We start from the raw sequence: 13,529 nt of genomic DNA on the forward strand, positions 1-13,529 counted from the left end.
ACCACCTATAGATACTTGGGGCACCCATCCAGGCACTATACGTCTCGGCTCACCCTCGTACACTTCCTTTAACGCGCGCAGCCAACGGCGCAGGATAGCATCTTATCGCACTTGACTTTATACGTAAGCTCACGGCAACACCGACAGATATATTTCGGCGGTTGTGTCCATATAATTGCTATCGCAAAATCCGCAATAAATAGAAAATGTTACTAAGGACCAACCACGCTGCTTCTCCATGTCGTGATAGAGCGGTGAACTATAGTTTTAGAAAATGTGTTGCTAAATCTCCGCCAAATGAATACGCTCGCATTTGGTGACAGCGGCACCCAGTCGCAAGAACTTGTGGAGGAAATACCGGAGTTCTGGCAGCTTCAGGTGCACTAGATCATTCAGTAACATGGGCGACTTTGTAGTTCTACCTTACATCAGAGCAAACTGCACTCGACAGAAATCAAGGGCAGCCGCACCGTTATAGCTAAGCAAATTAAGGACAATTACGCCGCGTCTTCACACTTCGAGCACGCTCCGACAGCCCAACGATAGATATTTCAAACGCAACCACACTCGGACGAGCAAATTTTGCTTCTGCCAAGTGAACGTAGCAGGTATTTCAAGACGCGTGTTCAATTCATGGCTGTTTCATTCGTGAACATTACTTAAGTGACGTAAGATTATCAGTGAGCAAAACAGTTTTTATATCAACGCGAGGAAACAAAACTGAAACTAGCGCAACTGTTTTGCTCAGTTGTGCAGATACAAAATGATCCGAAGCCGTCAATAGCATGACGCCATTTTGCAACTGCGTTGCATCACGCGCGAGTACGTTGTCGTTGAGTGGTTCTGAAATCGCTGCGTTAGGGGCGACTGCAACCAGGCGTTGCGGCAAGTTACGGTGGGAGCTTCTGTCCGTGCTGTGTGATTGCGACGAGGGGGACCGCCGCCAGCAGCAGCGTGTCGCCGATTTCGTCTTTGCCGACATCGAGCAATTGCAGCTCGCCGGACCGTCACAAGCGCCCGAAGTGCTGCGGTTTGCACTGCATCTTTCATTGTTATATGGGAGATCGCAACGGACAGAGACGACCAGATGCATACGAACGACTACCAGCGGGGAGTGACCTGTGCCATATTTCTCTTAACGTCTCAGGTAAGCATATCAGCTTTTGTTCCGAGTTTACAAACGGCGCGTACTCTGCCTTTCCGGTATGGTTACATTTTGCGCCACGTTTTTCTTGGCAGTTCACAGACGTTTCTTAGGCATGCGTGCGCGTATGTATGCGAAACTGGCAGACGGAAGCCTCAGGAGACCATCTGAAATTATTGCAAAGCTGTACTGCCAGGAGAAACACCGTTCTTAACGACTCTAGTGACGAGTGGCCTGTCGCATCGAAAAATCCGTAGAATGTCAGGTACTGCGTAACTTGAAGTGTAGATACAATACTAGCACCAGTGTGACTTTCGCTGGCGAAGACAGGTAGTTGAAAAGACAGCTTGTGTATTCTGAAGATTTACTACCGCTTTAGGTATACTACCGCAAATAATAAAAGCGCTACAACGCTGTATGCCAGTGTCAGGCGATGTGGCAGCACAGATATTTCAAAAGCGGTAAAGCGGCTGCATGCACAAGCGAACAGACACAGCGCTTTAAAAGCGCTGAAACAGAACAAATTTTATGTGCATTTGGCTGTAAGTAGAAAACACATTAGCACACAATCTAAGCCTATATATGATGTATTATTTATTACGTAATCATTATTTTCACGGTTGCAAATACTTAAAAGCATGAATTTGCTGCAACATTTATATAGTAAATCCTACTAGGCTTACAAAACCTGGGTGTGTTATGTGGTGAAATTGTAATATTGCTACTGGATTTTTTATATTGCGTCCGGTGTTTTATGAAAAAAAGCGGGTCCTTTTATTTGTAGTTTTATATTAGTGTGTATATTTGCCAAGCAGAAATGCGTTGATTGCAAAGTTGTACCTTCCAGTGAGCTGCATATGAACACAAGTTTATCCTGTCTTGGCTATTGTAATGTGCATACAATTAAGTATATACAGCTGTAGTTGGCTTAGTCGCTATAGCATATTTTGTAAAAGTAGAAGGCCATTTATTATTTTGCTGCTTCCATGCAGGAATACCTTTTTTCTTGTACCAAGAAACGCTGACAGTATTGAATGAAATGAAGTGTGGTGTATGTTTCTACTAACTTAATAAAAAAAATTTCGTCTGCCGTGTATCAGAGATTAGTTTACCTTCTTCTACTAAACAATGCGTTATGTCCTGGGCTACTGCTGTTGTCCTGTGTATTTTTATAATTTTGAAATGTATTTTATTTTACGTATTCAAGAAATGGCAACAGCCAGAAGTCTCCATCTTATCCAGCATGTTCTGGGTGAGACAAATTGTAGCAGGCACATTAGCATATGATGCTATCTGTTGTAATTTTTGTGTCTACTTTCCTGTCTTTATGCATTTTAGTATTATTGTTCTAAGGGTAATAGTTTTACATTGAGACAGAGTAATCGCCCAAATGGGAGACATGGCTGGAGGAGACAACACACACAAGCCTCCTTTGTCCGTATCTCTATGTTGCGCAGTTACTCTGTCGTTATCTACCAATAAGCCCAAGTTCCTCATCAGCTACATTTACTAATGATCCGTCATTACAATTTCATTTACATTACATTGAAAGTACAGAGGTACACAGGAAGGCAGAGACTTGACATGATGAAGAGCCGTAGAACAAGGAGCATCGCTGGAGCCAATGTTTCGACAAAGAGGAGATTTTTCTCAAAACGTTGGCACCAGTGAATTTTCTTGTTCTATCACTATTTACGGTTAAAAGAAAGCAGTATTGCTCTTGCTCAAGTATTATGCATTATGGAATAAAAATTAGCAGGGTGAAATATCAGGAATGTCAAAATTCTTGTATATTCCAGCGCTAGAGCGAAAGCCACAATAATGATGTAGAGAACCACATTGTTATTTTTCACTGCCCAGTTTGGCCAGCTTCATTCCGAGCTTGCACTTTGTTGCATTAACGACCACTGGAATTCGTTAATTGAATTAGCTTGGTGACCTACTTATGTTAAGAGATTTTGAACTTGTATCAATGCAGCTTAAATAATGCATGTAAAGAATTTACAATGACATTTTAAGGTTGCACGCTTGCAGTTGACTAGCAGATCACTTGATGGTATGAGATGTCTGGGGAGACGCAGAGGACACGCAAGGAGACGCAGGGAAGACACCAGAGTTCCAGGAAGCGACGGCAGGAGGAGGTCAACCACCGGAGCGGGCGTTGAAGACGGGCCGTCGGGTTCCGGACCCGAGCCACCAGGACTTCACCCGACCGGGGCCTCCTGCCAACCTGTTGCTGTGCGTCGCCCGTCTACCTGAGCGGGCCGCCAGCTCCTCAAGGCCGGTGAGCCTCTGCGCCCGTGGGCGAGACGAGAACAGTCGGGCTTCGGGCCCGAGTTCTACGCCAGCTGCCCGGCCAGAACGCCACCCCCGTCTGCCGTGCCGCCTGCTGCCCGAGGCCGGCGTTCGAGCTTCTGCGCCCGTGGGCAGGACAAGAGCAGTCGGGCTACGGGCCCGAACTCTACACCCAGCTGCCCGGCCAGAACGCCGACGCCGCCTACTCGCGTCACCAAGCCGCCTGCTTTTCCTCGCCTAGCCAGAGCGGGCGCACTCCGGTCGCCCGGTCGGTCAGCTTACATCGCGACCTATGGTGAGACCGGCGCCACTCCTTTTGCCAGCTTGTCGCCGCGTCGAGACTGTGACGCGTCCCTGCCCTCGTGGCAAACCCGGACTCGCGCACTCGTTAACCTCATGCAAGCCCTATGTGTGTTCCTTGCCGCAATGTCTGCTTGAGTGTTTATTTTAGGCATGCTTTTTATTTCCTTCTATTTACTTTATGCCTCTTTTTAGTTTGATTAAAAGTCTTTGTGTGTGTGTCGAAACCAACTACTTTGTCCTCAATTGGGTTCTCGGAGGCTCCACCTAAGAGAACCGTTAAATCATTTGAGTACACGAACCTTTGTCCCGATATTAGGGTCATCACAGAGCTCAGGTTTCAACCGAGCTTCCATGCACAAATCGGTTGCACATTTTTTTTACATTATTTGGATTTTCATAAACATAAAGGGACACTGAAGTGAAAAATGATTTCTTCTGCATCAGTAAATTACCGTTGTACAACACCAAAAACGCCACTCTTACAACAATAAGACGTTTGGTAAGCCAGAAAAAGCGCAAGAACGAAATACGGGTGGCAACGTCTACTTAAGTTCCCGCACCTGGGGGCTGGGACGTCTTGGATTTTGATGGCATCTTCTAGGGCCTACTAATTATTATATATAGTGGTACAGATTGACTACATTGTGTTCTAAAGGAACCAAATATTAAACATGACAAGTTTCGGGCACCTTTATTCAGCCAACACAGCCCAAATGCGAAAACATGCTTTCGAATCCCTGACGTCACGCTGAAGTACCGGCGCTGGGGTTTCGACGCGAAATTCAAATACTGATACTTGGACCTTCATTTTTCTCATCTAATAGTCAAACTATATTTTTTTAAATGACTGCCTGCAGAGTTCTCAAACAATGCTTCGTTAGTCTAAACTGATTTATTGTTTCACTTTAGTGTCCCTTTAAGTACCGTTTCTTTTTTGTCGGGGTTCTAGTTGTGTCGTAGGACCTAACTGCTTGCCTTTATTTGTATTGGCAGCCATGTTACACAGACAGCTAAATATTTATTTTAAATCGTGACATGGTAGAACTAAGAAAATTTGTGCAAATGTGTTGCAGGTACACTCTGGCGGCTCCTACCCCTGCGTCCTACCACCACCCTGTCCTTACTACGTCCACTAGGGAGTTGGGAGCCTTTGGCGGCTTCTGCCACTGCATCCTGCCACCACCATGTCTCAACCACGTCCACTAGGGAGTTGGCAGCCTTAGTGATGATGCCAAGCAGGCTGACAGCCGACAGAAAGATTCAGGTAAATACCTGTACTTAAGCGGCGTCTTTTTGAGTGAAGTGGCTTGTAGCCACTCAGCAATGAAAGAAGTAACTTCGAAGCAGTTTAGACTCCTTGCTATCTGTGCAGGGATGCTCAAGTCCATTCATTTTGTCTTAGCTGCCAAGAGGCTGTGTATTAGACGAAACGCAATGCAAATTTTGAAACTACGAGAGACTACTTGTAAAATTTTTTTCTTGCTTAACACAAAAACTACTTTGATAAAGCTTCACCAATTTAAAAACAATACAATGTACTCTCATACATGGTATTTGGCATAAATTTACGAGGGCTGCCTCAATGGTAAGTAGGCCGATAACCGTACACCAAAACTGACTTCTTTTCCAAGTTCATCCTCCTCTCTCTGCACTGATGCATAATGTCTTTCTGAAACCAGTTCTTGCATATAGCACAAGTCCTAAACACGCGGGTTACATAAATTGCAGCTTTTGCTGTAGGTCACTTCTGTGAAAATAAAGTTAATAAACCATTTTGTCCAGTTTTATTCAACAATAATAAACTGAGCAGTGGCTAATAAGCAGTTAAGTTTTTGGTGTAAGGCCTCTTTTCATTGTCGTTAAAAATTTGGCCCTCTTAATGAAGGAATCAATTTCTTGGCTATGCCGTTTTATGATGCATAGTTTGGTGCGTTACACAAAATTTGACATAGTGTTTACGCCAGTAAAATTTTTTTGCTTTAAGTATTGCGTGAAATTACATTTCTTCTGTATTGAAGGGCCCCCAGTTTTCAAAAAGAAATTCCAAGTGGTCATGTGCCAGGTTGGAACAGCTGGCATGGAATAGCCTACTTACACAAATAGGGAGGGTCATGTACACTTGACTTTATGTTAAGATACTATTATTGATCCACAAAAGACAAAATGAAGGATTCCATCCTATAAGGAGCTCTTCACATTCATTTACACTTTTGCACATTTATATACCTTGAGTCTGATGACTTGTGTCCATTTTCATTATCTGCTATGTGCAGATGGTAAACTTCAGATTTGCCCTATGGTGCAGAATATTTTGGTGCTTATATATTTGGATCTGTGTTTTTTAGGTTGCCTTGAAATTTTACCCAAGCCATACCACACACTCGGGCCAGGCCTTTTGCGAACGACGTATAACCAGGCTCAACGCATCATTGTCGAGTGAGTCCGGAGATCAAGGAAACCTGCTGTGCAACCAGCGCGCAACACTTGGTGACCCCTCTACATGTTCCATCTATTTCACAGCTGTACCTCAGCCTCCATCTATCTAAACAGCATCTCCAGCTGTGGTCACTTATCGAACCATGGATGAATGTTGGGGTAGAGTGATTTGAACAGACATTCTATTTGTCTCTTAAAATTCTTTGCAAATACTTCTGTTATTATAATTCATGTTTCTTTAGTACCTAGTTTTTAATAGTTCCTTTCTCTTAGAGTTCTCACCGTCAACTCCTGCTATTATAATGTATACCTGTCATTATGCCCCGTTTCTCATAGTTCTTTTGTACTTGCGGATGTAATTGATAGGTTCTTAGTTCTTGTTGTACAGAAGGCTAAAATGCAAACTTACGGCATTTTTTCTTCCTTTGATAGCCTACAGCACTACAATGTGTTCAAGAAATGTAACATAACACGGGCTCTGGTGCAGGATAAATTTAAGAGCAATATAGAGTACTTATTTTAAGCACCCGATATGGGAGCACAAGAAAGAAAATATTAAACTAGAGAGACATGGGTTCCCCTCATAAGTCTGGTAATAATGTGACTTCCTTTCGCTGCAAAGATACCAGTGGTACTCACATACCAGGTTTGAGACATGAAAGCTATGATACCCTTGGCATTTCTTAGTGCTTATTTGCCACACTGACGAATCTCAAAGGCAGCGTAGGTTTCATGCACACATTGGTTTTATTACACCTTTTGAGTGTTGCATTTCTCAAACACACAGGTTTACAGCAGTGCTTTAAATAGCAGATGTATTTCCTAATTTTCAGAATTTGTTAATGCAAAATTAATGCTACAGATCATGTATAAATAATTTTACAGACTATATGTCTATGGATGCATGCTTCTGATGACGTAGCAGTGAGATGTGGTCGGGGGATGAATGTCTTTATTTCAGATTTAGACATTGGCTTCCAGGTCTGGGTTAGTCTCCTACACTGAGTATTCTAGGTCAGAGCCCATTTACTAGAGGAAAGTGTATTAAACTAGCAATTATAATCAAAAGATCTTGTTCGGGACACTAATGTGACAATCAGCAAGGTTTTTTGTGCATTCATTTCCAAATTTGTGATATTATATTTTGACTGGTTTCACTAATGCGAGAGCAAATAATTGTTTATTCTCACGCTAGAGTTGGCTGCCCCTATTGGCATACAACCCCTTTAGAGGCTAAAAATTCAGTGTATTATTAGGCTGTTTTTTTTGGTTTTGCGCACTCAGTGTTAAGGAATCCAAACGGTGACATACAACAGAACGCAGAAAAATTACGGAGGAATAGAAGCAGGGCGTGGGGCTTTTTAGGCAGATGCGTGCGTGTGCTATTCATAAAACTCCCTATCGTATGCCTGAAGGCATTTTCTATCCCTTTCGTAGAAACACCGACACCCACTTATTAAGGGGAAATGCTCATCGAAACAACTTTTTTTAATTATTTGTACTAGAGATTTGAATATACTGCCATTGATAGGAAGTTTTGCGTAGATTTGAATTGTCATTGGTTTTGTATACCTGGTGTTTTTTAGTTATGTCCTACGTAGTCGCAAAATATTTTTATGGGCACTTTCTTGTGTATAAAAGTTTCGCAAATAGTTTCGTGCTGTATCTTATTTAGCTAGTTCTATACCGCAAAGTGGCGATACCTATCCAAACAGCTTGTACAATTACTGGAACTATACAAAAAATATTAAGGCACTTTAAATAATTTTTACAGATTTCAATTTCAATTAGATATCAGTATTCTGCATATCTTGAAGAGTATGTATGCCAAATTTCATTTGTATAGGACAATTATAAGTGCACAAGGTCATTCTCATGCTATTGTGAGAAAAAATTATTGAAGTATTCTCAATAATTTTTTTTCACAGTACATGAGAAGTATCCAAGATTAGTAGGCAGGCCTGCCTGCCTGCCTGCCTACTAATCTTGCATACTTCTAGCAACTTTACATGCTGTTTGAATAGATATCGGCACCTTGCGGTCTACAGGGAGCTGAGCTAGCTGCAGCGCACTGCTTCTTGTGAAAATGTAATACACAAGAAAGTGCCCGCAAATATCATTATGTATTTTGCCGTTGTGTAGGACATAACTCAAGAAGCCGCTAAACAAAAACTGATGGAATATATGAACACTGCATGAAGAACTCTACAATTGGCTCTTTTCAAACCTCTAGTACAAATAATAAAGATATTTCGAGTAATATTCAGTCAGCAAAACGTTCCCCTTGCTACAGTGACCTACAATACAGTGACCTACAATAGCGATGCAAAGTTTAAGGCAAGTCCTCTTGTTGAAGTGAATCTGGGCTGTCTTCCCAAGGGCTTCTGTTAAAGACGGTGAATTTTCCTGCATTTGCCAGAAGTGCAATACTAAAATGTTTGTGAATGTGCAATTGGTATTGGCACACTAACAGAAAAAAATACAGTTCTGTGAAATGTAGACTTGATCATAACTTTGTTGGACATTTAAATTTTGACTCCATATATTTATTTTGTGTTTTGTACTGAGTGTTTCAGCGGTGACTGCCACTAATTATTGAACATAACTGCTTCATGACAGTGCGACAATTTTCACTAACAGAAATTTATAGCAGTGGCAGGCATTAGAATTACAGTACTCAATAACGTCTACTTTGTAAGAACTCGGACTAGCACCGCTTCTGAGATACACATACCCAAAAAGTAATGATCAAATAGATTTTTCTTCCACACAGAATTGTCCCACAAGGCTTACAGGAGGCTTTTTGGCGAAGTAATATCTGAAAGAGGAAAGCATGTTCCACCAAGTATGGTGACAAATATTTCAGAGCTGCCAGTCTGAGGACTCCTACACACTAACGATACCTTCAGCATTGACTAGCCTCAATAATGGCATGTCAGAATTTTGCTGAAATAATGAAACTTCAATTATTGTGGTCTTGTTTAAGAAGACATTTGCAATTATATGCAGTTCTAATCTCTGTCACTCTTTTCGAATGTCACTCTTTTCGAATGTCACTCTTTCGAATGTCACTCTTTTCGAATGTCACTCTTGCTCTGTCACTCTTTCGAAATATTTTCGAATGATTTTTTCAGGCTACAATTTTTGGTAATAATGGTATTCATTGCAGAAAGAGCTAGTACATGGCATTTAATAAAAAAGGTGCTGGTCATTCTAGATTTTCTGTCTTCAGCATTTGTTTTGTTCCACAGCTGTTTCTTGAAATCTGAAATGATGTACCCATCTCCTTGTTAGCGATAAACAGGGAAATCTGTCAGTATGTTTTGTTTAAAATGCAGCTGATCAACCCAATAGTTAGGCTATTTGCTAATTATAAGTTACAACAATAATAGTACAGGACCATAAAAACAGATTGATGCTGAGTAGCAGCTGTGCCCAGCTACATCCACGCAGCTGCGCCACACAATGTGCGTGTGTTCAGAAGAGACAAATGCCCCAGAGAGAAAGCAACAGTAACTTATTGTTCGTCATCTTGTACAAGCAGATTATGCGCTAGGTGTAATTGATGCTCAGTAAATACATAAATCAGTCATGTGAGGTGTCTTACTTTAGGTTGCAAGTTCGAAGTTGCTGTAATCTTGCTTGTTTTTGCTTCCTTTGTGAGCATGAGTGACTTGGTTGCCTTGGAACATATTGTCAAAACTGTTTCTTCATCACTGGGAATCGCAAAATTTCATTTACACATAATATTCCCAGTTACTGATATGGTAGGCTTCGAGCTTAATTCTCTTATCTTTCATATGTTTATCTACCAAGTAGTTGTATCATTCATTGAAACATATCCATGCAATGCACAGTGGGAACCCAAATGATAAATATCTGTTCTTGCTTACTACCCTGCTCTACAACATAATGAAGATACAAAGCAAAACTATAACTTTGCAATTGTCCCCCATAACCAGAGTTTCGCTTAGAATTTGGAAAACAAATTGACATCCTGCTATGGTGTGAGAGTTGCTTTGGGTACCAAGTGAACTGTGTAGCACTTGTGCTAGAGTACACAACAAAACAGAAAATCGCACCAGATTGGAATGGCAGTGGTAAGTTAAGAACAGTTGTTTTATTTCACGCACCATTAATGTGGCTTATCATCTGCTCCTGTTTTGTTTTGGGGGAACGCATACATTGGGAAGAAAATTTTTTGCACCAATCTTACCTTCGCGGAAACCAGAGAAAGGTAGAAATCAAGGGCAGGTATTCACACTTTGTTGCCCACAGTGTATTATCTGGATGTGTTTCACTTTACAAAAGACTACTGTGGTAGATAATCATAAAGACAAAGACAAAAGAATTAAAAGAGGTATGTGTCAGTCATCCTTCCATGACCTCCAGTGTTTATAGAAACACTGGAGTTAAATCGAAACACTAAAGTTAAAAATCGGAATAAGGACAATCACAAAAACATCGTATGAGTGATTTGTAAATGTGGCACCTAATGTAACTTATTTACATATGGGCTGAGTGTAGATTACAGCCAGTGCATAATTTGCTCTTACAGGATGACTTGTGATGAGTAAAAGAAGCCTTCCTCACATCTTGCTCTTTGTTTCTTTTGGATCTTGGTGCACCATGTGTATTGTTACAGCTGCGTGCATGCAGCTGGGTATAGTTCGTTTGTGTTCTGCTTCCTCCGTTGTCCTCATTATTCGTGTGCTATCTTTGCCGTAACAAAATGCAGCTACCTGTGCTACATATTTTGTTAGCGTGTTTGCATTATGGCAAGTTTTGTATTAGTGGTTATTGCAATCTGTGTAATTGTCTGTCAGTTATTATACTTCGTCTTGGAAAAGTAGGTTTGTCAACGTAAATAAACAATTAGTATAAATGTTGCTGTATTTATTTTTGTAATATTAACTGTTATGAAGCTTGTATGCACTGTTGCATGTTGTATGACAGAATAAAATTAATGCACAACTTTCTAATGTGGTATTTTTCAGATAAATTTTCAACTGACGCTAACACGTACTAGTTGTGGGGGAAAAGTGCCAACAAGAGTACCATAAGGTAAGACAGCTGTTTTTACTGTTAGATTGGACTATCAATTGCCAACCAGTTGTTTTGAGCAAGCATAGTATAACGCATAGGTTATGTAATCTAAGTTGGAATATTGTTCTTATTGCACTTTATTATCTCGGTCTCCTTTGTACATAAGTGCAGCCTTTTTTATTTGTTATGTGTAGCTTACTTGCTTAGGATGTTAAATTGTAAGTTCTAAATAAAAACACGCCTCGGAGAACAATGAAATAGGTTTAACTTATAAATGTTTTGATATTAGAGACTTGTGCAGTGGTGGATTGAACTTCTACATGGGTTACATAATATTTTGGGGTCTCATTATGATTCTGAGTGGCATTGCAGTGTCATGCATATGCACCTGCAGGCTACATATTGGATGTTTATTTAAGCTTGGTTGGCTATTGATTCCAGTTTAATAGTAATGAGAACTGTCTTGCTTTCACGGTGATTCTGTGCTGACTAATACATTTGAATTTTCCAGAAGACAACAAAGGGTGAAGACAAAGGGCAGATGAAATATTAACGTTTTGTTGCTAACCTGCCATGTCCTTTTTGGCAAGTTTTCTATGGGTTCTTTCTTATATGTTGTCTTTTCACAGTAGTCATCTTGAGAACTAGACGTAGTCGTGTGTACTTACAGCAAAAGTTGATGACACATTTTGAAAAGCGGCTCGACACTGCCCTCCGAGAGTCAAACGACTTACATGGATTAGTTATTTTACTCTATTTGCAAGAGTCCTGCACCAGGCACTAAGGGTAACTTGACACACACTGCTGGAGTCATCAGACTCATCTAGAATAGTTACCCGAATCCTTCAGCAGTGGTCATGTGATCCTTTATCTTCAGTCGTCTGACTCATGTAGAATAGTTAACGGACTCCCTCAGCACTAGTCGTGTAACCCTCTTGAGAGGGTTACGAGACTACTACAACAGAGTGTGCATGACTATTGTGTGTGGAGTCACGTAACCACCTTGTATCGAGCACAGACAGTCTCGGGACTCTCTGCCGAAAGAGAGTTCTGGTGTCTCTCACAAAGTGTGTCGTATACGTGGCGAGTCCAGACTCTCCGAAAAGAGTAAAAGATACTCTTTTTTTGCTTAGTGTGTAGTCGACCGTTCCTGTCGGTGTTCGACCCAGTAAAAGAAACAAAACTCTCGTGTGACGCATCACGCAGTGGCGTAGGCGCCGCACTCTTGCAGGGCCACAACGGCACTTGGAAACCGGTCGCGTATGGATCGAGAACACTTTCAGAAGCGGAAAAATGGTTTCCGGAATAGAAAAAGAAACGCTAGCCATTACATACGGCTGCGAAAAATTCGATCACTTTGTGTACGGTCCAAAGGTCGTCATTGAGACCGACCATCGCCCTTTGATTATCTGTAAGAAAGCAATCGGTGACATGCCACCCATACTACAACGTTTCTTTATGCGATTGCTCAGATATGACTTTCGACCTGCAATTCGTTCCACGGAAACAGCTCGTGCTCGGGGACATGCTGTCTCGAGCACCCAGCAATTTGGACACGGATGCGGTTGGCACCGCTGACGTAGAAGTGCACGCCGTGAGTACGGTATCTTCACTCATCAGCGACAAAACATGGAAGCGCCTCGTAGCAGAAACAGCGAAAGATACTTATCTGAAATTGGTACTGCAAAACCTAATAACGAATGAGCCAATAGACGGTCCGTTGAAACCATTTTCATCTGAGCTATCTCATATTAAAGGTGTCCTATTCAAGGGGTGCAAGGTCGTAATTCCTAGCAGTGTGAGGCGAGAGACTGCGCAGGATTCACGAGGATCATCTAGGAATCAGCAAATGTAAAGCTAGGGCTCGTCGTCTCGTCTTCTGGCCTGGCATGAACTCGGAAATCGAGGTGTTCGCTCAGAGGTGCGCAGCATGCAAAAAGTATGCGTATAACCAGCCGACGGCGCCACTTATGATGCGTCCCGTTCCGGACCAGCCTTGGTATCGCGTAAGAATCGACATATTCCACCACGGCGGCAAGTCCTACCTGTGCGTCTATGACGCCTTGTCTAACTTCCCAGAAGTAGAATGCCTCCGAGACACTAAAGCCAGGACCGTCATTGAAGCGACTAGTGCTATATTTGCCCGTTACGGCATTCCATTCGGACAATGGTCCCCAATTTCCTAGCAGAGAATTTTCCACGTTTTCTCGCACTTACTTGAAACACATTACCTCAAGTCCGGGATTCCCACGTTCTAATGGGTTATCGGAAAAGGGGGTACAGGTGGTGAAGCGACCCCTAAAGA

This window comes from Dermacentor andersoni, chromosome 4 (assembly GCF_023375885.2).
Source record: "Dermacentor andersoni chromosome 4, qqDerAnde1_hic_scaffold, whole genome shotgun sequence".
Taxonomy (NCBI): domain Eukaryota; kingdom Metazoa; phylum Arthropoda; class Arachnida; order Ixodida; family Ixodidae; genus Dermacentor; species Dermacentor andersoni.